Source organism: Mobula hypostoma, chromosome 23 (assembly GCF_963921235.1).
Source record: "Mobula hypostoma chromosome 23, sMobHyp1.1, whole genome shotgun sequence".
Lineage (NCBI taxonomy): Eukaryota > Metazoa > Chordata > Chondrichthyes > Myliobatiformes > Myliobatidae > Mobula > Mobula hypostoma.
This window is the reverse complement of record NC_086119.1, coordinates 11180927-11208097: the sequence shown is the minus strand read 5'-3', so window position 1 is coordinate 11208097 and position 27171 is coordinate 11180927. Positions and strand designations below refer to the sequence as shown.

Here is a 27171-nt window from a genome sequence, read left to right as displayed (position 1 = left end):
TGGGCCGAAGGGCCTGTAATGTGCTGTAGATTTCTATGAGCCTATGACCAATTAATCTTTGGACTGTGGGAGAAAACAGGAGCAGCCGGAGAAGGCCCGTGCAGTCACAAGGAGAACATACAAACTCCTTACAGGCACTGGCATATGTCGTGAGAGTTGATGTTTTGCGGCAGCAGTACAGTGTGATACATAAAACATGCTATAAATTACAATCAAAAGTATATATAAGAAGATAAATAAGTAGTGCAAGACAGGAGCAAGAATAGTGAGGCAGTGTTTGTGGGTTCATTGTCTGTTCAGGTATCTGATGGCGGAGGGAGTGAAGCTATTGCTGAAACGTTGACTGTGTGTCTTCAGGCTGATGGTAATGCGAAGAGGGTATGTCCTGGACAGTGGGGTCCTCAATGATAGAATAATGCAAAGGGTAGATCCCAGCAAGTCACCACCCTCGTCTTGTGAATATACTTAAAAAGATTGCTAAATTATTCAGGAAGACTCTAAAGCCAGGCACAGAAGTTTCAGTGCAAATCACAGGGACAAAGTATTAACCCTTCAATGTTTGTGGAATTTGGAGAGAGATAAAGCACAGATCAAACTGACATTCCCTTGAGCAGAATTTCTATAAACAGTACTGGATTAAGATTGTTAAATACAAAAATGAAAATATTCTTATCTTCGAACACTCTGCAGATACTAGAAATCCAAGCAACACACGGAAAATGCTGGAGAAATCAGCAAGCCAAGCAGCATCTATGGAAAAGAGTACAGTCAATGTTTCAGGCCAAGACCCTTTAGCAAGACTCATATACCACGTGTACTCTTTTTAAGATTCATGTCTAGTTTGGCTTATATTGGAGATAGAAAGTTGTGGAGAGCATTAAGTTAGAGAATGAGATTTACAGGGGAGCAAACAGTGTGGGGAGCATTAGGTTAGAGGGAAGGAGATTTACAGGGGAGTGAAGTCTTGAGTGTGGTGGGCTGATGCAGTTCTCCACATGAAAGCTTCACCCATAGCACCAGGTGGAGATGCTGAGCTGATGCGATCAGGTGCTCTTCCGACTTGGCCGCACCATCTTCCAATTCTCCAAATGGACTAAAGAAGATGAGGTGATACAGTCAATCGGAATAGAGATTTGTCACCAGGTGGAATATTGCACAGTATTGTTGAGGTCGAGCACGCCAGAAGGACTGGGAAAGATTGGAGATGAATCATGTTTTTTAGATGCAAAGAAAAAACTCTTGGAAGTCTGGAGAGCAGGAAGATTGGCATCAAGGGGTGGAAGAGTCAGTAAATGAGGAAACAAAGGAAGTGGCGAGAGGAATCTATCAACTAGAGAAGAATTGCTGTGGGCTTATTATTGTAGCATGTCCTGACAAACAGTGAAAAGCTTGTCTTGCGTACTGTTCTTACAGATCAGATCATTACAAATGATGAAAATCATCAAAAAGAGCAAATGCAAAATCATCACTGGAAAAGGAGGAAGAAAGTGTGAATGCTGGAATGAGAAATAAAAAAGTGAACTAGCTGATTAGTTCATTGTTGGGTGTGGAAGGCTGAAATGTGCTCAGTCAGGAGATGAGGTGCTCACTTTGGGCTTTGTTGGAGCGGTGTGCGAAGTTGAAACAAGTGAGATGGAGATGTTAAAATGCTTAGCAAACAGAAGCTCAGTGACAAAACTTTCCAAATGAATGTTCAAATAACACTGCTACCTCAGGATCATAAAATCATAAATGCAGATCAGAGCTCTTCAATTAATGATTTTCCTAAGTGAGTGAGCAAACAGGGTTCCTACCAATTGGTACTTGGATTTATTGTTGATAAACTGAAAATCTTTTGCGTGCCACCCAGACGGATCATTCCATATACTCCGTCAGCACATCGAGGTAGTACAAACGGAGAACTATAACAGAATGCAGAATCATAAATACAAGAGATTCTGCAGATGCTGGAAATCCAGGGTGACTCGCACAAAACGCGGCAGGAACTCAGCAGGTCAGGCAGCATCTATAGAGGGAAATGAACAGTCAATGTTTTGGGATGAGACTCTTCATCAGGACTCCAGATGAAAGGTCTTGGCCCAAAGAGTTCATTCCTCTTCGTAGATGCTGCCTGACCTGCTGACTTGCTCCAGGAGTTCTTGCTTGCTCCACAGACTGCAGAATATAGAGTTATGGTTCCAGAGGACGTGCAGTGCAGGCAAGCAAAAGGTGCAAGGCCCACATGGCGTAGATAGAGTGATTGTATAAAAGGCCTATTCAAGATTCTTATAACAATAACTGCCCTTTAGCCTGGTGGTACCTGCTCTCAAGTTTTTGTATCTTCTGCTCGATGGGAAGGAGGAGTAAAGAGAAACTAGCCAGGGTAAGAGGGAATCTATGGTTATGTTGTCTGCTCAGGCAGTGGAAGGGTAGACAAAGTCCAATCAGCTTTGTATAAACAAGAAACAAGTGACTGTGGATACTGGAATCTGGCTCCACACACAAAGCACTGGGAGGAACTCAGTGGGTCACCAGCAGGTGGAGCCGCTGAGTCTCTCCAACACTTTGAGGAACTGCATGAAGCTCTTTCTATCTCTCTCTCTCTCTCTCTGTCTGTCTGTCTGTCTGTCTGTCTCCCTCTGCCACTCATAGAACATGCTCTTGTATATCTCTCCTCCCTCAATTCTAAGTTCTTTTTGCCTCTTTTCCACCGTAGATCATTACATTGTTGTGTTTTTATTGTGATTATTTAATCGGTGGCTCGGGATGTGCTCATCAAAGTGGCATGATCTCATTGTGCTCTCTGCCTCCTTTTATCTCCTCCTCCTCCCCGACCCCCCTCCCCCTCCACCTTCCCCCCACCAGAGTTTATCTCTAGGAGCTCAAGGCAAGCCCGGGCGACCTTTCTGACTGGTCCCAGATTCAGGTGATGTCATCAAAGCGAAGCAGACGCCTAAAGATAACGAGCACTACATATTTCTTCACTGATCAGCAAAAGCTGAAGGTGGCTTTCAGTGGACATAATGTGTTAGAACTTGCATCATCTCAGTGGTCTACTGTATTATAATAATCTTAGGATTAAAAAAAAGAGAAAATGGCATTTTAAATGATTAATAATAATAGTCTTTCTAGTGTTTCTTGATTTATTTTGAAATTAATTTTGAATCACAGATTTTTTTGCCTCCTTTTTGTGTTATGTAGTGATGTAGTTTTTAGTCTGTGTATTATAGTTCTGAAATACCATTAATTCTGCACTGTAATCTCTTCAGACTGTGTGTGTGTGTGTGTGTGTGCACACATGCAATTATCTGTCTGGGAAAAAGCTTCCTATTCCAGTTAGTAACAGCCCCTCCACCACCCGCTCTCACCCCCCCCCACCTGTCCCGCTTCCACTAACCACCTCCCCTCCCACCCCCTCGCCCCTGGGGTTTTACTGATCTGCTGGAATGGTAAACAAGGGAGAGAGAGAGAGCAGGGGAGGTCAGGGAGATTGGCTGAGGTGAAGTTAACACTGATAGAGGAGACAGTGAAGATTGTCTTCGTTTGGAGGGAGAGTGAGTGGTGGGACATTGGGTGAGTTACTTTCTAGAGACACTGAAACAGGACAAGGGAGAATCTGCCCTGCTTCTTAATGTTAACGTCAATAAGGAGCAGAGAAGTAGCTCGACTAGCAACCAGAAATAAATCTATTTTTTTTGTTCTGTGACAGTATCTTAATCAGCTCTACTTTTGGCAATAAGGTCGGGACTGTGAAAATTCTTTTCCTGATCGTTTTTCTATAAGTGCCGTTTTCTCACATTTTTTGAGGCTTTTATTGGGTCGTCGTTTAAAAAAAAAAGGTGTTTGGAGTTTATTTTATTGTTGTTGTGAATTCTCGAATACTGTAAATAATAATTCCAAGTAGCTGGATTTATTCTATTCAAAGAGAGAGAGATTGAGCGAGAGAGAGAGAGAGAGAGATGGGGTACAAATATTTGGGGTTTGGTTTTTTGAAACTGGTGCTGCTGTAGGGTAGTCATGAACTTGACGAGATAAGGGTTCTCAAACTGGGAGTGAGTTGGGAATCCCTCCAAGTCTGATCACCCAAGCTGCCCTTGGATGATACCTAGTTTAACACTGTACAGCCTGTTCTGTAGTTATCTCCAATAGAACTGTTGACTGCCCTCAAATCATTACATTAGTTTCCGGTCGATTTCAGGCCCAGGCCAACACAAAAGAGAGAGATGCCTTCAGCTGTTAGACTGGCGTTACCTCAATTGTGTAGTTTTTAAAAAGAAACCAATTGAATATTTCACATCAGGAATGAAAAAAATATTTTTCACTTCATTGTCTGAAATAGATGAAATTAAATGCTAATTTATACAAGATTCAATTAATTAAATCATTAATTTTTTATGAAAAAGGGGAAGGCTTGTAATTTCCCTTTTAGCCTTGGAATTAACAATAGCTTTTCTAATTTTTTTCCACATTTCAGGCATTCTATTTTCTCTCCTTAATCTAAATGTTAGGTAAGAACCCTGCCGTTGAAAGCGTTGCCTGTCTAACCATGCTGAGTGGCAGCATGGCTCACAGACACCTTTTATCCACGTACTGAAATAGTGCAAAAACATGAGTTATTTTACGAATACCTCAGTGCTGTATTGGTTTCAGCATAGAAGCATTCTAAAGATTAATTTATTGTAGACGTAAAGATAATTAAAATTTAAAAAAAACATTTTTGCACTGTGATTAGTAGGAAGCAACTGACAATTCCTATTTGCACATGTTGATTACTTGGCATTTTTACCTTTGCTCCCCTTCGACAGGGGGGCAAGGTGTGAAGGATATTCGAATTTCTTTTTTTGTAAACATTTTGTTTTTTTTATAATTAAATTGGGACAAGTAAGGCGAGGGTGGCATCTTGTTCGGTGGAACAATCGGAAAAGGATTGTTGAAGGTTAAGTTAAAGAGTCTTACTACCTTTATAAAGCAATGCCACATCTTTAGTTTTAAAGAGACAAATAAGTAACACCTTAACACGCAGAAACTGGTACTAAAGACCCTTTGTTAACACACTGTTAAATAGTTGAGAAAACTATTACAAAGCGTAGCTGCTGCACTCCGGAATGACTTTGGGTTTCAGACTGATACAAGCCTGACTAGGGATTGAAGCCAGTGTCTATCTATTATTACAACGTTAGATTTTGGTGGATTTTTGACAGGGATTTTTTTTATTTTCGTTAGAGAAACCCCTGTTTTATTATTTTGCCTTCGGAACAACTGGTTTGTAAAATGCTGAAAATGTTTGAGATTTTTGTAAATGAGAAAAGACTTGTTTGAGGAGTGAAAACAAGAAATAATAATACACATTTTAAAAGTAAAAGGTTGTTCTTGGAATTAAAGTGGTTCCCTAAATTCAGATTACAATTGGGGAACATTTGTATTGATATACATACATAATATAAATATATATATTATATATATTTTTGGGGGGTTGTTGATAATTCTGTACTGTATTTCCTAGATTATTTCATTAACCCTTCCTTCCCTTTCACATCATGGAGATACATTTCCCCCTCCTGGAACACCACCCCCCCCCCACTTCCTTCTCCTCCTCTGCCCCATTCCTCCTCCCCCACGTCATTAGACATCGATGTATTTTTTGCTAGTGTGTACAATTGCTATTGTTCTGGAGTGCTGTCTTTGATGCTTAGCCTAGTGATTTTTAAGACAAAATTAATTCTCTCTCCAATAATAAATCTTGTATTAGTAGTAGATGTATTGTAACTTTAAAAAAAAAGTTTAAAAAAAGCTTTTTTTAAAAAAAAATAAAAGTTAAATACAAACTATTAGATGTAGTTAAGTGAGATCTAGGACCGGTAAGGATAGGATTTCCTGTATTTAATAATTAATAATTAAAAGATAAAGGCAAATACTAACCATAATAATGTTGGGGCAATTCTGCTGATCTGACGTGGTTTCAATGAACCAAAGCTTTCATAACATTTTAATGCTGGCCAATTGGAAGGCATTAAGTGGATTCCCCACCCTTGTCTCTTAAAAGGGTCGCCATACTACCTTAAATGCTAATGCTAGATATGCAAGACTGGGTTTTTATTATTTTTAAGAGGGACGCAAGCTATAATTATGAAAATGATTTTATTAAGAAAAGAATCCATATTTTTTTAAAAGCTCAGATGAAATTGATAAAAAAAAAGTGATTGTGTGATAAGTTTTAATGTTTATATACACATAAACCACTGTCCCAGTGACCCACAGCACAAATATTTTTCAAGAAATAAAGTATGTTTTGACGTGTCTGCCTATATAGTAAGGTTTCCTTTAGTTCTCACTCGTCTAAAGCATTGGGTTTGTTAAGGTTTTTTTTGTGACTGAATTCTGTCACTTTAAGACAGTCCATATGGTTTATTTTTAATTTTTAATTTGATCTGTAGCTTGGACTTTAAGGTAGCATGGCTCTGTAATTTGCTCAAGTTTTATTTTTCATTGTACAGCAGTTAACAGCTGATGAATGTCATACATCTTGCTTAGGCTAGTTTCAATTCATTGGGTAAGTGTTGGTGATTTTGTTCCTTTGACCTGAAAGGTGTTTGACTAAACTCGCTGATTGGACTTGGAACATGAGGTGACGGGGCTGGACGTGGGCAGGGGACCCAGGGCGGGTCACTGTGACAGGGCACTCTTGAGTCTAGTGCCCTTCGTTCCATGTGGCACGCTCAAATCGTGATACCCCACCCCGCTTTAGAGTGACCGCCCCGGGGTTTAAAATGGCGGACGGTGGGGGAGATAGTGTGACCAAGGTCACGCAAGATTTGGAATTGGTTCTGGGTTGAGAGGCTGGGCGTGTCACCCCTTCCCCCATTCCCCCCTCCCCCACCCCTCTGCATCTGGTTTCAGTAGCTCTATTGCTGTGGCATCAGGGAACGAATTCTTTGACTCATCGTGACCAATTTTTCCTGGAATTGACAGTGAAATTCTTAGGGACATTCTGAAAAGGTGTAAAGGCACCGTAAAATCTAACCCCTTCCTTTAACTTCTGAATTGCACATCTACTGACTCTTTCAACTGGACATTCCAGAGTTGGCAAGCAGAATAAGCAGGGTAGATTTGTGGGAAAGTGAAAGTGGCCTGGAACTGTGTATTGGTGAGGAGGTGTTTCATGTGTTCAGGACAAAATTGGCAGTGCTAGTGATTTAACTGTAAGGAATTTCAAGTTGCTTCCGCCCCTAAGGATAACCTTCCAGTTGCACACAGCAGACCTGAGAGTGGCTGTTGTGTAGAACGCCCATACGGTGCACTGATTAGAGCCCCGTGACCAGCTCAGCCTTTGACTGAAGACCTGAGCAGAGGCCACACAAGACGTAGCGGCTGCCATTCCTCACTGTGCTCCAAGCCTTCCCTGTCTCAGTCCAGAGGACAATAGCACAATCTTTTCTGGTGCCGTGTAAATCAAAGTCAAAGTAAGTTTGTTATCAGAGTGTGTATATGGCACCGGATACAACCGCGAGATCATTTTCTTGCAGGCATTTACAGGAAAATAAAGAGATGCGATAGAATTCATGAAAAATTATGCATAAAGAAAGACTGATAAACAGCCAATATGCAAATGAAGACAAATTGTGTAAGTAAAATATAAGCAGTACTAAGAACATGAGTTTGGGTTGTGGAGTCCTTGAAAGTGAGTCTGTGGGTTGTGGAATCAGTTCAGCGTTGAGGAGAGTGAAGTCATCCACTCCGGCTCAGGAACCTGATGGTTGAAGGGTAGGAACTGTTCCTCAACCTGGTGGTGTGGGACCTGAGACTCCTGTACCTCCTACCTGATGACAGTTGTGAAATAGGACGTGGCCTCTTGTTTGCCTCTCTTGCTGTCCGTCAGTACCCTCACAGACTGCATACCAGTTACCCTTGCTCACCCTGGGCAGAAATGATAAACCAGGCTCGTCTTCCTTGAAACCTGTGATGCTTTGGGGCAGGGTACTGGCTTCCGAATATTGAGCAGAAGTCTGCAGTTCCAATTAGAAGAAGGCTAACTGCTCGGCTTTGTCCTTGGACAGAGGAGATCTTTGACATTCACCGAATGCTGATGGAAGGCCTTCCTATGCAGGACCCTGTGATCATCAGGACTGATGCCCCCGCATTTATTCTCAGGCATTTCTCCCCCTCCGCCACCATTTCTTCATATAATCCACCAGAAAGTTGCATTTCATCCGCAGAATTTTTCAACAGGTGGTCAAACATCGATCTGAAAAGGACGCATCCAAGTTGTTTGCAGAGGGGTGATTGGATGTTGGGGTCTGATGGCAGTCCTACTGATTAGCTGGCCACAGTTCTGCTGTTTCTGCTAAGCAGCTACTCTTGACTTTCTTCGCCCGGTGTTGTTTGCTCAGGAGTTTGGGTTGCAGGTGAAATGATGAAGGTTTGTGAAGTGCCTCTGATACATGTGGTGCACTGATGTAGGAGAGCCCAAAACATTTTCGGAAAAGTTTAGGGAAATAGAGGCAAACGGGTGGATTATCGGAGCACAAGGCACTACAGGTGCTGGAATCTGCTGGAATAACCCAGTGGGCCGAGCAGCATCTGTGGGGTGAGGGGTGGGGGAGGTAATCGCCAGTCAGAATCGTGCAGGGTCTCAACCTGAAACCAGAAACGCTGACAATTGCACCCCCTCCCACGCCCCCCACAGACGCTACTCAGCTCACTGAGCTTCTCGAGCAGATTGTTCCTCTTGGTGGACTTGCCCCCCGTTTCCAAATTCCATGCTGAAAACTTTCTCTCTTCCCCAACACATAGTCAGCACCATGATGCTCCCCACAAATTCCCTGCCCGGTGCAAACTGCCTCAGTAGCTGTCCAGGGTTCAAATCCCAATCCGGGGATCTCAAGCACAAAAATCCGGGCTGACTTAACCCTCCCCCTGACCCCCCCCCATGCAGAACATGGTGCCATCCTTTGGGTGAAAGTTTCGAACCCAGCTGCCTCAACTCATTCAGCATTGACAAGATGGGCCGAAGGGCCTGTTTCTGTGCTCTAAGGTTCTATGAATGGATGAGGAAGGTCCCCTGAAAGTATCACCCAGCAGCAGCAGATATGAATGTCACCTGTCACGATCACGTCGTTAGTGGGATCTTGCTGTGCAGCAATGTTTTTCCTACACTGCAACAAGTTCTGCACAATGAAAGTACTGTCATGGCCAGAGATTTGTGGAAGATGCTACAGAAGCTGTTGTTGTGTTTGAACTTCCCTGCCTTTTACAGAACCTTGTTGTTAATACATCACACCAGGCTTCCTTGGGGCTGCGGGGAGGGGTTGGCACAGCTCGTCTCCCCTCTCCTCCATCACCACAGTTCTTCCCAGCCGGGACCTGGAGAAAGAGAACTCCAGCCAAAAGAGAGTGCTTCCTTTAATCGTCGGCATAGCCCGTGACGTCGTTGGACAACACTACTTGTGTGACATGCCGCCACCTGTGAGAAAACAGTGGGAAGTTTCACTGCTGGTCGTCGAACCTCGTGTTCCTGACTATTTCAGGTAGTAAATACTCGGAAGGTACTAGGAGTACTTTCCACACACCTCCCACCGCAGTAACTCCTCTCTGTAACAACAGGATCTTGGAAACTGCGGATTTCTCTACTGGAGCGTATAACTGAAAGTACATGAACATTCAAAGAGTTTTGAACACCAAGAAAATGCAGAGATGTGAGAACTGGAGAAGGAAATCGTTCCAGAGCACAGGATGGTGGCTTTAGTGAACAGCAGATCTGGTAGTCGGGATCACCAGCTTTATTTCCTCTCAACAGCTACAGGCTTCCACTGACCCCACTGCCTTCCATAACTTTGCAGATCTTGGGAGTGACAGGCGCTGAGAGACCAAGCTCGCCCTTGAAGCAGGATAGGAGTAAGAGTTTAAAATCATACGTCGTTGCGAAGTCTGGAAGCCAGTGGCTGCTGCCACACTGCATTCTCGACCCCAGACGCTCTGCTCCGAGTTGGGTCATGGGAAGCAGCGCGCAGGAAAACGTTTAAGGATGTGGACAGCATCTCCTCGAGGAAAGGCAACATTCCCAGTGCTTCCTGGAAATGCCTGGCCCACAGTCGGCGCAAAGTGCAGAGGGAGCAGTTGGGGTGATATCAAGAACCTGGAATCCCTGCATCAGATGCACTGGGAAGTCCTCAGTAAGCTTCTCACAGAATACCTGCCCCAGTGGGGCATCTCCCGTCGTGTCTGTGAAAGACCCGGGTAAGTGGGACTAACCCAGTTGGGCAACTTGCTCACCAGGGACGGACTGGGCCAGCAACCTGTTTCTCTGATGTATAGCTCTTATCACACGACGGCTCAGATCTTGACCCCGTCGCCCACCCCAGGACGCACAAGGCCAGTGTAAACCTCGATCCCGAGGAAGGAGATCCCAAATGTTCAATAGTCTGAAGAAACTTCTGATGAAGGGTCTCAGCCTGAAATGTCAACTGTTCATTTTCCTCCATTGATGCTGCCTGACCTGCTGAGTTACTCCACTGCTTTAACATAGAATACCACAGCATAGCACAGGCCCTTTGCCCCACAGTCCTTTCATCTACTCCATGGCCAACCTAACCCTTCCCTCCCACATAGCCCTCCATTTTTCTATCATAATGTGCCTACCCAGGTGTCCCAGATAGGTATCTGCCTCTATCACCAATCTTGGCAGCGCGTTCAATGCTCCCAACACTCCCTGTGTAAAAAACACTACCCCTGATATCCCTCCCTCTACTTTCCTCCGATCCCCTTAAAATTATGTCCTCTGGTATTAGACATTTCCACCCTGGGAGAAAGGAATACGCTGTATGTATGCGTTACCCCTAACCTGCTTGGTTTGTTCTGACTGGCTCCCTCCCAAATATTTACTAAATCTCAGCAATCCATCCCGAAGTGAGGCGTGGTGGGACGTGCTGAGGCTACGGGAGGCAGCACCAAATGCAAAGTTGCTTTCACACACACACAAACAAAATAAAGAACATTGCTGAATCCCAGCACAGACAAGGACTTGCTTCCCCCCTGTAGGTTTCTCTGCCCGAATCAGACTGCCAGTTTCCTTGTCCCGTTGCCTCTAGATTGCTTTAAAATCGTGCGGTGCACAGAATCGGGCTTAGTATCACTGACCTACGTCATGAAATTTGTCGTTGTGAGGCAGCAGAACAGTGCAATATATTAAAAAGTTACTATGGTATAAAAAATAAAACAGTGCAAAAGGGAGCAAGAAGTGAAGTAGTGTTCGTGGTCCATTCAGAAATCTGTTGGTGCGAGGGAAGAAGCTGTTCCTAAAACACTGAGTGTGTGTCTTCAGATTCCTGCGCCACCTCCTTGATGGTAGTAATGAGAAGAGGGCATGTCCCAGATAGTGAGGGCCCTTAATGGCCAATGCTGCCTTCTTGAGGTATCGCCTATTGAAGATTTCCTCGATGGAGGGCAGGCCAGTGTCCATGAAGGAGATGGCTGAGTCTACAAGCCTCTACAGCTTTTTCCGATCCTGTACAATGGCCCCTCCATGCCAGATGGTGATGTTAGAACGCTCTCCGCTGTATTTTGCTGAAGGCTTTGGTGGCATACCAGATCTCCTCAACTTCCTAATGAAATAAAGCTGCTGGCGTGCCTTGTTCGTAATCGCATCGATTTGTTGGGCTCAGGGTTGATCCTCAGAGATGCTGACACTCAGGAACTTGAAGCTGCTCACCCTTTCTACTGCTGAACTCTCGACGAGGACTGGGGTGTGTTCCCCCGGCTTCCCCCTTCCTGAAGCTACACTTTCTGTTCCCTTCTTCTGTGGCTGGGGAAGCCGTCAGTGGGCACCATGAAAGCAAAACTAAATCGCTATCTTCCTGTGAATTCTGCCCTCAGGAAAGGAATTGTATTGAAAAACCTTCTGAGTGAGCAGTGGTGGTGTTGAAGGTTTTCTGTTGTGTCGTGTCCATCGTATTCCCAGATGAGCAGAGGTTGTTTTTGACAGCATCGAGGACTCAGAAGTACCCCAGAGGGGACCTTGGCCCCATCAGCTGGATTGAATTGCTGTCCCCAGTCCCAGGGGGTGACACACTTACATCGTGAGCCAAGTGTCTATTCAGAGGCCTGGACGTCTGACTAAGGCCGTGCTGGGGTCCTTGACCTTATTATGATAATGTGAAGACCACCCACCTGCATCAGGTTGGGGGGTGAGAACTTCCCTTCTTCTTTACTCCGCCTGGCAAAGGGCACCTTGCCAAGGAACCTCATCTTTGAGATATCGCAGCACTTTAGATGCAGGAGTATTTTGAGCTGGTGTTGTGCCATCTCTCCGCACAGGCCCGCTGTGGGATACTGAGCCCCATTCCATGCCCCCCCCCAATTCCCTTTCCTCTAAGGTCAACATCCGAAGTTGCCTTCCCTTGTCCTTGTGGAGACACAAGAGACTGCAGGTGCCGTGTGCTTTGAGCAACACACAAAACGCTGGAGGGACGCAGCAGGTCGGGCAGCATCTGTGGGGGACAGTCGACGTTTCGGGCCACGACCCTTCACCTGGATCCAGGAAGTCCAGATGAACCGTTGACTGACCATTTCCCTCCACGGATGCAGCCTGACCTGCAGAATCCCTGCAGTGTTCTGTGTGTATCTCTTGTCTTTATCCGTCTTCTGTCAGAATCTTTCTGGCCACTTTCAAGAGGGTCGCTGTCAAGTGCATTATGGGAAATACTGTGGTCAGGAAAGGCACTACATGAACAAAGGGTCGTACCTATTGAAGTTTTATCCTGGTTCTGGTGAAGAGCAAATGATAACAATTGACGTTCTTTTGATTGTTTTACTAAGCTTAGCTCCCAGGCCGAGAATTAATCTCACGCTCCCTGCACGGTTGTAACCAGTGAGTTAATCGTTGCCGGCTGGTGGGAGGTAAGATGTCTGCTGACAGATCAACTTCTCCAGACTGACACGGGTGGGAAGTCCTGTCGACTCAGTACATTGCTGGACGGGAATGGCCAGGCCGCTGGTGGTCAGCGACAGATACAGTCCTTAGTTCGGGTAGTGCTCCTCCCTCCATTTTAGCACAGATCTCAACCCAGATGACCCAGAGTTAAAGGCAGCAATGGTGCCAGTTGACCAATCTGTGGGTGGACTGGCAGCAGGGACAGATGTTCCCCAGATGTTTGGTCACTGTGACTCCCTCCCATCCCCCCGCCCCTCTGATCTCACCTCACTACTAAAGTCCGAAGCAGCAACACTGTAAACACAAATTGTGAAGGCATCTTTCAGGTCCCTGTGTACGGCTAACTAAGCCCTGTTGTAAAATATGTGGATGGGGCTCTCTCACATCACAGATGGGGAAAGTATAATTTTATATTTGTATTTTCAAAATAATAAAAAAAGTTTGTGAAAGGTTTCCATCCTCTACGTGGTCCAGAAATCAATGTGTTTGTCCGAAAAATTAAAAAAATAAAACTGTTTTCAACTCAGCTCTTGTCAATGCTTTCAGTGTTAGTGTGGTGGGAGGTGGGGTGGGTGACGAATGTCATTCAATATCTCCAACACATCCACAACTTCCGCCATCTTCGGTGGGATCACCTTTCCATACTGTCCACCTCGGTTCTCCGCAGGGATCACTCTTTCCGTAACTTCTGCACTTGTCCCTCTTTCCGTGACTTTCCTCTACTCTCATCCCTCTCTCCGTGGCTTTCTCTGCTCTCATCCCTCTCTCCGTTTCTTTCCCTGCTCTCATCCCTCTCTCCGTGACATTCCTCTGCTCTCATCCCTCTCTCCGTGACTTTCCCTGCTCTCATCCCTCTCTCCGTGACTTTCCCTACTCTCATCCCTCTCTCCGTGACTTTCCTCTGCTCTCATCCCTCTCTCCATGACTTTCTTTACTCTCATCCCTCTCTCCGTGACTTTCCCTACTCTCATCCCTCTCTCCGTGACTTTCCTCTACCCTCATCCCTCTCTCTGTGACTTTCCTCTGCTCTCATCCCTCTCTCCGTGTCTTTCCCTGCTCTCATCCCTCTTTCCGTGACTTTCCTCTGCTCTCCTCCCTCTCTCCGTGACTTTCTCTACTCTCATCCCTCCCTCCGTGACTTTCCCTGCTCTCTTCCCTCTCTCTGTGACTTTCCCTGCTCTCATCCCTCTCTCTGTGACTTTCCTCTGTTCTCATCCCTCTCTCCGTGACTTTCCCTGCTCTCATCCCTCTTTCCGTGACTTTCCTCTGCTCTCCTCCCTCTCTCCGTGACTTTCCCTGCTCTCATCCCTCTCTCCGTGACTTTCCTGTGCTCTCATCCCTCTCTCCGTGACTTTCTCTACTCTCATCCCTCTCTCCGTGACTTTCCCTGCTCTCATCCCTCTCTCCATGACTTTCCCTGCTCTCATCCCTCTCTCCGTGACTTTCCCTGCTCTCATCCCTCTCTCCGTGACTTTCCCTACTCTCATCCCTCTCTCCGTGACTTTCCTCTGCTCTCATCCCTCTCTCCATGACTTTCTTTACTCTCATCCCTCTCTCCGTGACTTTCCCTACTCTCATCCCTCTCTCCGTGACTTTCCTCTACCCTCATCCCTCTCTCTGTGACTTTCCTCTGCTCTCATCCCTCTCTCCGTGACTTTCCCTGCTCTCATCCCTCTTTCCGTGACTTTCCTCTGCTCTCCTCCCTCTCTCCGTGACTTTCTCTACTCTCATCCCTCCCTCCGTGACTTTCCCTGCTCTCTTCCCTCTCTCTGTGACTTTCCCTGCTCTCATCCCTCTCTCTGTGACTTTCCTCTGTTCTCATCCCTCTCTCCGTGACTTTCCCTGCTCTCATCCCTCTTTCCGTGACTTTCCTCTGCTCTCCTCCCTCTCTCCGTGACTTTCCCTGCTCTCATCCCTCTCTCCGTGACTTTCCTGTGCTCTCATCCCTCTCTCCGTGACTTTCTCTACTCTCATCCCTCTCTCCGTGACTTTCCCTGCTCTCGTCCCTCTCTCCATGACTTTCCCTGCTCTCATCCCTCTCTCCGTGACTTCCCCTGCTCTCGTCCCTCTCTCCGTGACTTTCCTCTGCTCTCGTCCCTCTCTCCGTGACTTTCCCTGCTCTCGTCCCTCTCTCCGTGACTTTCCCTGCTCTCGTCCCTCCCTCCGTGACTTTCCCTGCTCTCGTCCCTCCCTCCGTGACTTTCCCTGCTCTCGTCCCTCTCTCCGTGACTTTCCCTGCTGTCGTCCCTCTCTCCGTGACTTTCCCTGCTCTCATCCCTCTCTCCGTGACTTCCCCTGCTCTCATCCCTCTCTCCGTGACTTTTGTCTGCTCTCATCCCTCTCTCCGTGACTTTCTCTACTCTCATCCCTCTCTCCGTGACTTTCCCTGCTCTCATCCCTCTCTCCATGACTTTCCCTGCTCTCGTCCCTCTCTCCGTGACTTCCCCTGCTCTCGTCCCTCTCTCCGTGACTTTCCTCTGCTCTCGTCCCTCTCTCCGTGACTTTCCCTGCTCTCGTCCCTCTCTCCGTGACTTTCCCTGCTCTCGTCCCTCCCTCCGTGACTTTCCCTGCTCTCGTCCCTCTCTCCGTGACTTTCCCTGCTGTCGTCCCTCTCTCCGTGACTTTCCCTGCTCTCATCCCTCTCTCCGTGACTTCCCCTGCTCTCATCCCTCTCTCCGTGACTTTTGTCTGCTCTCATCCCTCTCTCCGTGACTTTCCTCTACTCTCATCCCTCTCTCCGTGACTTTCGTCTGCTCTCATCCCTCTCTCCGTGACTTTCCCTGCTCTCTTCCCTCTCTCTGTGACTTTCCTTGCTCTCATCCCTCTCTCTGTGACTTTCCTCTGTTCTCATCCCTCTCTCCGTGACTTTCCCTGCTCTCATCCCTCTTTCCGTGACTTTCCTCTGCTCTCCTCCCTCTCTCCGTGACTTTCCTCTGCTCTCCTCCCTCTCTCCGTGACTTTCCCTGCTCTCATCCCTCTCTCCGTGACTTTCCTGTGCTCTCATCCCTCTCTCCGTGACTTTCTCTACTCTCATCCCTCTCTCCGTGACTTCCCCTGCTCTCATCCCTCTCTCCGTGACTTTCCTCTGCTCTCGTCCCTCTCTCCGTGACTTTCCCTGCTCTCGTCCCTCTCTCCGTGACTTTCCCTGCTCTCGTCCCTCTCTCCGTGACTTTCCCTGCTCTCGTCCCTCTCTCCGTGACTTTCCCTGCTCTCGTCCCTCCCTCCGTGACTTTCCCTGCTCTCGTCCCTCCTTCCGTGACTTTCCCTGCTCTCGTCCCTCCCTCCGTGACTTTCCCTGCTCTCGTCCCTCTCTCCGTGACTTTCCCTGCTCTCGTCCCTCCCTCCGTGACTTTCCCTGCTCTCGTCCCTCCCTCCGTGACTTTCCCTGCTCTCGTCCCTCTCTCCGTGACTTTCCCTGCTCTCGTCCCTCTCTCCGTGACTTTCCCTGCTGTCGTCCCTCTCTCCGTGACTTTTGTCTGCTCTCATCCCTCTCTCCGTGACTTTCCTCTACTCTCATCCCTCTCTCCGTGACTTTTGTCTGCTCTCATCCCTCTCTCCGTGACTTTCCCTGCTCTCGTCCCTCTCTCCGTGACATTCCTCTGCTCTCTTCCCTCTCTCCGTGACTTTCCTCTGCTCTCTTCCCTCTCTCCGTGACTTTCCCTGCTCTCATCCCTCTCTCTGTGACTTTCCTCTGTTCTCATCCCTCTCTCCGTGACTTTCCCTGCTCTCATCCCTCTTTCCGTGACTTTCCTCTGCTCTCCTCCCTTCTCCGTGACTTTCCCTGCTCTCATCCCTCTCTCCGTGACTTTCCCTGCTCTTGTCCCTCTCTCCGTGACTTTCCCTGCTCTTGTCCCTCTCTCCGTGACTTTTGTCTGCTCTCGTCCCTCTCTCCGTGACTTTCCCTGCTCTCGTCCCTCTCTCCGTGACTTTCCCTGCTCTCGTCCCTCTCTCCGTGACTTTTGTCTGCTCTCGTCCCTCTCTCCGTGACTTTCCCTGCTCTCGTCCCTCTTTCCGTGACTTTCCTCTGCTCTCCTCCCTCTCTCCGTGACTTTCCCTGCTCTCATCCCTCTCTCCGTGACTTTCCTGTGCTCTCATCCCTCTCTCCGTGACTTTCTCTACTCTCATCCCTCTCTCCGTGACTTTCCCTGCTCTCATCCCTCTCTCCATGACTTTCCCTGCTCTCATCCCTCTCTCCGTGACTTCCCCTGCTCTCGTCCCTCTCTCCGTGACTTTCCACTGCTCTCGTCCCTCTCTCCGTGACTTTCCCTGCTCTCGTCCCTCTCTCCGTGACTTTCCCTGCTCTCGTCCCTCCCTCCGTGACTTTCCCTGCTCTCGTCCCTCCCTCCGTGACTTTCCCTGCTCTCGTCCCTCTCTCCGTGACTTTCCCTGCTGTCGTCCCTCTCTCCGTGACTTTCCCTGCTCTCATCCCTCTCTCCGTGACTTCCCCTGCTCTCATCCCTCTCTCCGTGACTTTTGTCTGCTCTCATCCCTCTCTCCGTGACTTTCTCTACTCTCATCCCTCTCTCCGTGACTTTCCCTGCTCTCATCCCTCTCTCCATGACTTTCCCTGCTCTCGTCCCTCTCTCCGTGACTTCCCCTGCTCTCGTCCCTCTCTCCGTGACTTTCCTCTGCTCTCGTCCCTCTCTCCGTGACTTTCCCTGCTCTCGTCCCTCTCTCCGTGACTTTCCCTGCTCTCGTCCCTCCCTCCGTGACTTTCCCTGCTCTCGTCCCTCTCTCCGTGACTTTCCCTGCTGTCGTCCCTCTCTCCGTGACTTTCCCTGCTCTCATCCCTCTCTCCGTGACTTCCCCTGCTCTCATCCCTCTCTCCGTGACTTTTGTCTGCTCTCATCCCTCTCTCCGTGACTTTCCTCTACTCTCATCCCTCTCTCCGTGACTTTCGTCTGCTCTCATCCCTCTCTCCGTGACTTTCCCTGCTGTCGTCCCTCTCTCCGTGACTTTCCCTGCTCTCATCCCTCTCTCCGTGACTTCCCCTGCTCTCATCCCTCTCTCCGTGACTTTTGTCTGCTCTCATCCCTCTCTCCGTGACTTTCCTCTACTCTCATCCCTCTCTCCGTGACTTTCGTCTGCTCTCATCCCTCTCTCCGTGACTTTCCCTGCTCTCGTCCCTCCCTCCGTGACTTTCCCTGCTCTCTTCCCTCTCTCTGTGACTTTCCTTGCTCTCATCCCTCTCTCTGTGACTTTCCTCTGTTCTCATCCCTCTCTCCGTGACTTTCCCTGCTCTCATCCCTCTTTCCGTGACTTTCCTCTGCTCTCCTCCCTCTCTCCGTGACTTTCCTCTGCTCTCCTCCCTCTCTCCGTGACTTTCCCTGCTCTCATCCCTCTCTCCGTGACTTTCCTGTGCTCTCATCCCTCTCTCCGTGACTTTCTCTACTCTCATCCCTCTCTCCGTGACTTCCCCTGCTCTCATCCCTCTCTCCGTGACTTTCCTCTGCTCTCGTCCCTCTCTCCGTGACTTTCCCTGCTCTCGTCCCTCTCTCCGTGACTTTCCCTGCTCTCGTCCCTCTCTCCGTGACTTTCCCTGCTCTCGTCCCTCTCTCCGTGACTTTCCCTGCTCTCGTCCCTCCTTCCGTGACTTTCCCTGCTCTCGTCCCTCCCTCCGTGACTTTCCCTGCTCTCGTCCCTCTCTCCGTGACTTTCCCTGCTCTCGTCCCTCCCTCCGTGACTTTCCCTGCTCTCGTCCCTCCCTCCGTGACTTTCCCTGCTCTCGTCCCTCTCTCCGTGACTTTCCCTGCTCTCGTCCCTCTCTCCGTGACTTTCCCTGCTGTCGTCCCTCTCTCCGTGACTTTTGTCTGCTCTCATCCCTCTCTCCGTGACTTTCCTCTACTCTCATCCCTCTCTCCGTGACTTTTGTCTGCTCTCATCCCTCTCTCCGTGACTTTCCCTGCTCTCGTCCCTCTCTCCGTGACATTCCTCTGCTCTCTTCCCTCTCTCCGTGACTTTCCTCTGCTCTCTTCCCTCTCTCCGTGACTTTCCCTGCTCTCATCCCTCTCTCTGTGACTTTCCTCTGTTCTCATCCCTCTCTCCGTGACTTTCCCTGCTCTCATCCCTCTTTCCGTGACTTTCCTCTGCTCTCCTCCCTTCTCCGTGACTTTCCCTGCTCTCATCCCTCTCTCCGTGACTTTCCCTGCTCTTGTCCCTCTCTCCGTGACTTTCCCTGCTCTTGTCCCTCTCTCCGTGACTTTTGTCTGCTCTCGTCCCTCTCTCCGTGACTTTCCCTGCTCTCGTCCCTCTCTCCGTGACTTTCCCTGCTCTCGTCCCTCTCTCCGTGACTTTTGTCTGCTCTCGTCCCTCTCTCCGTGACTTTCCCTGCTCTCGTCCCTCTCTCCGTGACTTCCCCTGCTCTCGTCCCTCTCTCCGTGACTTTCCCTGCTCTCGTCCCTCTCTCCGTGACTTTCCCTGCTCTCATCCCTCTCTCCGTGACTTTCCCTGCTCTCGTCCCTCTCTCCGTGACTTTCCCTGCTCTTGTCCCTCCCTACTGATTCTCCCGTCTGGGCAGTTACCCCTGCAGCAGCACTAAGTGTTACACCTTTTCCCTCACCACTTTTCAGGGTCCATAAATAGTCCCTCTATATTCAAGTACAGGGTTAATTGTCATTCAACCTTACACACGAACACTGCCAAATGAAACATTGTTCCTCAAGGGCCAAGGTGCAAAAGACAGTCACACACCACACAGGGCACGTTTAACACATTACAATTGCAAAACAAAACGTATGGTTTCATAAAATATGTAGCCTAAGTCCGAGAGTCCTGGTCAGTATATTGATGGTGCATGGGATGTTGTCCTGGAGCCATGTTTCTACAAGAAGAAGCACGCAGCAGTACCTCAACCCAGCTGACTCAGAGTTAAAGACAGCCATGGTGCCATTTGACCGTCTACAGGTGGCCTGGCAGCAGGGATAGATGTTTGCTCACTTTCTTCCCCTCCGCTCCTTCGCTCTCACCTCACTAAAGTCGAAAGCAGCAGCAGTGTAAGCGCAAATTGTGAAGGCACCTTACAGGTTCTGTGTATGGCTAACTGAGCCCTGTTGTGAAAGATGAGGGTGAAGCTCTCATCGTGCACTAGTGCAGTCAGAGGTGAACGCAATCCAGCTTCTGCCCACGATTGGCAGATTCGGGTCTGCCCAAACTCCACCCAGTTACAGACCCTGCCTGTTAGTAGTTCTGCTTATTGTAGACCAGAGGTTCCCAATCTTTTTATGCCGTGGACCCCTACTACTAATGGAGTCCATGGGCCCCAGGCTGGGAACTCCTGTTGACACTACGTTTACCGTTTACTCTCCAATCTAGACACAGTCTCCACCAACTGTTCGACTTTGCCAGTAGGACAGAGCACAGTTCAGGCTCTTTGGCACTCAGTGTTGGTGTCAAGCTGTATAAATCTACTCAATGATAAATTTAACCCTTCCCTCCCACGTAGCTGCCTCCATTTTTCTTTCATCCATGTGCCTATCTAAGAGTCTCTAAATGTCCCTTATGTATCTGCCTCCAACACCACCCCCAGCGATGCATTACAGGCCCTACCACTTTCTTTGCGAAAAAACTAACTCTGATATCTTCCCTAAACTTTACTCCACTCACCTTAAAACAATGTTCTCCTATATTAGTCATTTCCACCCTGGAAAAAAGGTACTGTCTGTCCACTCTATCTATGCTCCTTTACAATCTTGTACACCTCTATCAAGTTGCCTCCCATCCTCCTTCATGCCAAAGAGGAAACCTCTAGCTCGTTCAGCCTTTCCTCATGAGGCATGCTCTCTAATCAAGGCAGCACCCTGGTAAATCTCCTCTGCGCCCTGTCTAAAGCTTTCACAACCTTTCCATAACAAGACACCGGAAATGAACACAATACTCCCAGGTGTGGCCTCGTCAGGGCTAACCAGAACTTATTTGACAGCACAGTAGCGTAGTGGTTGGCAAAAAACTATACAGCACCGGGGACCCGGGTTCAATTCCCACTGTTGCTTGTGAGGAGTTTATATGTTTTCCCCGTGACCACATGGGTTTCCTCCGGGTGCTCCAGTTTCCTCCCACACTCCAAAGACTCAACAGTCGGTAGGTTAATTGTCCTGTGATTAGGCTAGGATTAAATCGGGGCACTGCTGGGCAGTGCAGCAGTTCCACACTGTATCTCAATAAATAAATAAACATTTCTTCCTAACCTCCCAGTCAACTTCAATAGATCAACAGATGTTTACCCAAAGATCCTTCTGTTCCTCCACACTGTTAAGAATCCTGCCGTTCACCTTGTACTCTGCTTTCAAGTTTGACCTTCCAAAGTGTATCTCACTTCACACTTTTCCAGACTGAATCCACCTGCCACTCCTCAGCCCAGCTCTGTATCCTGCCAGTGTCCCATTGTAACCTTTGACAACCTTACACTATCTACACCACCACCAATCTTTCTATCATCTGTAAAGTTATGTAGTTATAAACTCTTCATTCTATCGTGCCCATCATAGAAAGCATCCACTCTAGACAGGCAAGAGGTTGCAAACACTCACCTTAAGGACCGCTGTACAAACAAATGAGTTCCTCTGATATTATTAAATTCAAAAATCCAATATGCATACAGTAATGTGCAAAAGTCTTAGGCACATGTAATAAAATTCTGTAAAGTGAAGATGCTTTCAAAAATAATGAAAAGTTTCTAAATATCAAACAAAATTACTATCAAGAGTAGTAGACAGTAAAAAACTAAATCAGATCAATATTTGGTGTGACCATCCTTTGGCTTTAAACTGCGTCAATTCTCTTAGGTACACTGTTGTGCAGTTTTATAAGAAAATCGGCTGGTAGGTTGTTCCAAGCATCTCGGAGAGCTTGCCACAGTTCTTCTGCAGACTCCAGCTGTCTTGCTTGCTCCCGTCTCTCCAGGTAAACCCAGACAGCCTCGATGATGTTGAGATCAGAGGCCACACCATCTGAAACCATGTAAAATCATAAGGTTGCCTAAGACTTCAGTGCAGTACTGTACGTACTGAAATGTCATGCATTTGTAGAACCAAAATGGAAGTCTGTGCTGCAGGCTTTTGATAAGAGACTCACTGTGAGTACTAGAAACAGTTCCCTCGCGTTCCATTTTATCAGCCTTATGCACTTGTGAAGCCATTCATTACCACACTGGAGATGTGAGCACCACCACACCTGGGGCAGCAAGGCAGTATAGCGGTTAGCTTAACACTCTTGCTGTGCCCGTGACCCAGGTTCAATTCCCGCTACTGTCAGTAAGGAGTTCATTCATACTCCCAGGAGGTTTCCTCCCACATTCCAAAGACATACAGGTTAATAGATTAATTGGCCATACAGGTGTAACTGGGCGGTATGGGTTTATTGGTTTGTAAGGGTCTATTACCATGCTGTTTCTCTAAATAAAAAATATATTGAGTGATTTTTGTGTATTTTTCCAAGATTTCCAAAATCGACTTACAGACATCTATAAAAACAAAATCTATTCATTACCTAATAAGCAGACCCAAACGCCTAATTCTGTTCCTATGTCTAATGATCTTAAGTGAAGACCTGTAAGTTAAAGTAAAAAAAAACTGCAGATGTTGGAAATCTGAAATAAAAACAGAAAAGGCAGGAAGCACTCAACAGGCCAGAGAGCATCCACAGAGAGAGAAACACTTAACATTTCAGGCTGAAGGCCTTACACCTGAACTGAGAGTAACTCCCACGGACTTGCTTTCTATCTTTCCCAGTTCTGAAGAGAGGTTCTCAACCTGAAATGTCAATTCCCTTTCTCCCTCCGCTGATACTGCCTGACCTGCTGAGTGATTTTTGTTGATATTAAACAAGTGAATCGATCATTCTGTTGGAGAGTGGTGCCCAGCCTCTCAGCCCTGCATCGAGCACCATGCCTGTTCATCGGTTTGGAGGGATATGTTCCTCACCCTTTGCCTGAAGAAGTTTATTTTAATTCCTCTCACTGATTTACCTGAATGGTTCTGGTCCTCTCATTTTGCCTGATTTCAAAACAATTTCAAATGCTATTATCCAAACAAGAACACCATCCCTGACAATGAATTGGTTTCATTCTTGCAGCCGTCCATAATTTGATTTTGTTCTTGCATCGGAAAATACACAAAATCACACAATATGGTGATCACAACTCCACAGTTTGGTAAAAAATTGTGTCAAAAATACATAAAACTGATAAGAAAGAATAATTACAAAACTAGCTCTGTTTGTAGAAACCGAAGTACATTCAGTGGCCACTTTATTAGGCACACCTCTACTCCTCATTAATTCAAATATCGAATCAACCAATCACAAGGAGCAACTCAATGCATAAAAGCATGCAGACATGGTCAAGAGGTTGTTGTTCAGACCAACCATCAGAATGGGGAAGAAATATGAACTGAGTGACTTTGAACTGTTGGTGCCAGATGGGGTGGTGTGAGTATCTTAGAAACTGCTGATCTCCTGGGATTTTCATGCACAATTCTGTAGAGTTTACAGAGAATGGGGCAAAGAATAAACAAATCTGGTGAGGAGCAATTCTGTGGGTGAAATTGCCTTGTTAGTGAGAGAGGTCAGAGGAGAATGGCCAGACCGTTTCAAGCTGACAGGAAGGCGACAGTAACTCAGATAATCACACGTTACAACAGTGATGTGCAGAGGAGCATCTCTGAATGCACAACACGTCGAGCCTTGAAACGGATGGGCTCAGCAGCAGACGACTACAAATGTACACCCAGTGGCCACTCTACTAGGTACAGGAGGTACAGAATAAAGTGGCTACTGGGTGTACATTGGGCTTTCAAATGTAGTAATATTATGGAAGCTCCTTTATAAATAATGGTGGCCATAGATTGTGCATTATTCAAAGTTCAAAGTGCATGTATGTCATCATGTCACCCTGAGATTCGTTTTCTTGCAGGCATTCACAGTAGAACAAAGAAATGCAGCGGAATCCGTGAAAAGCTACACACGAATAATGTGCAAAAGAAGACGAGCTGCAAATACATAATGCAAATAATAAATAAATGAATAAATAAATAGTACTCCTGAGAATACGACTTGTAGGGTCCTTGAAAGTTTGTAGATAGTATTAGTCCAAGGATGGTCCTGCAATCTGTTTCTTGGTTTCAACAGGCTTTTCCCTTACTGCCGCAGTGTGCCAATATTCAGAGATGAAAACGGGGACCAAACTAAGCCAGTCACCAATAAATCCACCAGCATTCAGGAAAGGCTAGCTTGCCGAAGAACGGGAACGGAGAACTTGCTCCTACAGGGAAGAGTTGGAATGAGTGACATGGGAGCACTTAAAGGGAGGGTGGAACGAGCTTCCAGTGGAGAATGAACAATTGCAACTTCGCAAAGCATGAAAGGGTAGCTAAAGTAACGTGGGAGGAAGGATCAGCTGTACAAGAACTTCAAGGACAATCTGAAGCTGGTAAATTGGTTTATCATTACCAGATACCAAGATACAGTGAAAAACTCGGCTTTGCACATTCGACTTCATACATTAAAACAAAATGGGAGAAGGAAGGAGGGATAATAATATCTGAGGAAGACTGGACAATAATATGGAGGTATCAATGGAAGTGTACCAGTTCACAGAAATGGAGGGAGTTCGGGTGGAAAAACTTGATAAGATATTTTATTACACCCTCTCAGAAATCCCATTATGATACTAACCTCCCTGTTTGCTGGAGAAATTGTGGGAATCAAAATGCAAACCATTATCATATTTTCTGGGAATGCCCCGTTATCAAAGACTATTGGAGTGGGATACATAATGCCCGACAAGCCATCTTTAAATGTGAAATACCCTTAGAGAGTAAGACCATATATTTTGGGTATATACCTCAAGAATGATTGAAAAAGAGATAAATATTTAATGAATGTACTGCTGGTGGCTGGTAAAAAGACCCTTACCAGGAAATGGTTATCACAGGAGAGCCCAACTTTAAATGTATGGATGGAAATTACAAGGGACATTTACAAAATGGAGGAGATAACAGCATCTGTTAATCATAAATTGGAACAATTTGATTCATGCTGGGAAAAATGGTTTAACTACATAACGCCTCATAGGCCTGATTTTATTCTCTCAAGTCAATGAATTTGTTGTAAAAAAGATCACTCCCTACTCTGTACATAGTTTTCTTCTTTCGATTGTTCTTTCTTTCCTCTCCTTTCTATAAGTGTATACCTCAGACAAATATTATGTGGAGATTTGTGACAAATATGATATATATGTACAGTATCTGAATTACATCTTATGGAAATGTTTGTTTGATGATTAACTTTAATAAAAAATAAGTTACAAAAAAAAATTAAAACTTGGCTTTGCATGCAGTCCATACAGATCAGTTTGTCCCATCACTACATCTACATCGTGTGTGTTACGAGACGCACCCCCCGCCCCCACAACTGAACCAGCTTCCAGGATTTAGATGCTCAAACTCCTTGGAGTACGGATAACTGAGGTGGCCCCTTTAAGGGCTCAGGACGGTCCTGCTAATCATGTTTTGAGTGCCAAGAACTGAGTATTTAAGGAACACCTGAACTTAGGTTCAGTGCTCAATCGTAAGCCTACTTGGGATATCGTCTAGTGTTTGTTTTGAGCTCAGATCTAGGGTAATATCGTGCCTCAAACCTCACTTCAGATATGCCAGCATTTGGGTCCAGTTCACCCTCAGCAAGGACTCTCATCACAGTATAAAGGAGAATAGTAATGCAAAGTTCAAAGTAAATTTATTATCAAGTACATATATGTTACCATATATTACCCTGAAATTCATTTTCATGCAAGCATACTCAATGAATCCTTAGAATAATAACCATAACAGAATCAATGAAAGACCTCCCAACTCAGGCATTCAACCAGTGTGCAAAAGAAAACAAACCGTGCAAATATAAAAAGAAAGAGATAATAATAAATAAATAAACAATAAATATCAAGAACATGAGATGAAGAGTCCTGAAAGTGAGTCCGTTGGTTTTGGGAACATTTCAATGATGGGGCAAGTGAAGTTGAGTGAAGTTATCCCGTTTGGTTCAGGAGCCTGGTGGATGAGGAGTCATCACGTTGTGGACCGGAGGGCCCGCACTATGCAGTCTGTTTGTTCTATGTTCTATATTCTATAAACAACATAGGACAGAGAACAGTGCAGGTGCTTTGACCCATGATGTTGTGCCAACTTTTTAACCAATTCCTCGATCAAGTAACCCTCCCCTCCTACACAGCCCATAACCCTCCATTTCCCTTACACCCATCTGCTTGGGGGAAGAGAGGCAGGCAAAGCTCAATATGGGCTCAAAAAACAGCAATTCATCTTGGCACAATATAGCCTCCAGGACTCAGGTTTCAGGTCACAGAACATGGAATGTAGAACAGTACAGTGCATGATGTTGTGGTGACCTTTTAACCTACTCCAAGATCAATCTAACCCTTCCCTCCTGCATAGCCCTCCACTGCATAGCCCTCCACTTTTCTATCATCCACGTGCCTATCTAAGAGTTTCTTAAATGTCCCTAATGTATCTGCCTCTACCACCAGCCCTGGCAGCACGTTCCATACACCTATCACTCTCTGTGTCAAAAAAACCCTACTTCTGACATCCTCCCTATACTCTCCTTCGATCAATTTAAAATTATACCCCCTCAAATTCATCCCCCAGATGAAACATTTCACCGTATGTTTCAATGTACATATGATTAACAAATAAACCTCATCTGATCTATGGAGATTTGTGAACTGGGGTTTTTGGTATGGGTTTAGACAGGGGTAGCAGATGTGATTGCCATAAAATCAGCTCTGGTTCACCATTGTCTTTCAGGCAAAGAAATCTTCCCATCCTTTCCTGATCTGGCTCACATACGACCCCAGGCCACAGTAAGGTAGCTGATCTGCCCTCCACAGCAGACCGGTTAGATCAAGTTCAATGGATACTCACCTCATCCCAGCGCCATGGTGACATGGCGGTTGTTTCCTTACTGCCCGTTACACCACTGGCATTTAGGTCAGCTTTGAAGGTCCTTTAAGGATTCTTCATTGCTGTTTCCGTCTGCATTGCAGTTTCCATATCAAATTTGTTTTACCAGTCAGTGTTGTTAGCTCTGAGCTGAACTCCTGACTCTTAGTCTGGCCTCTACACTTTGACCTGTTCGACATGGGTGACCCTACCAAGAGTCAAAGCACAAGGCCCTGACTCCAGCCGATATAGCTCTCTAGGTCACTGAGGCACGCAGTGTGATCCTCTTGGACAAAAGCGGTGTTTCGAGCGACACTA

The 27171-nt window shown here is 46.6% G+C and overlaps 1 protein-coding gene across 12 annotated transcripts in view; it reads left to right on the top strand.

Moving 5' to 3' along the window:
* msi2b (musashi RNA-binding protein 2b) overlaps positions 1–13421 on the top strand; it is a 650971-nt gene extending 637550 nt beyond the window's left edge. For all 12 annotated transcript variants that reach the window (XM_063031626.1, XM_063031623.1, XM_063031621.1 and 9 more), the window contains one exon: positions 2845–13421. The gene's annotated coding sequence lies outside the window, so the exon portion shown is untranslated. The remainder of the gene's footprint in view (positions 1–2844) is intronic.
* Positions 13422–27171: the final 13750 nt, after the last annotated feature.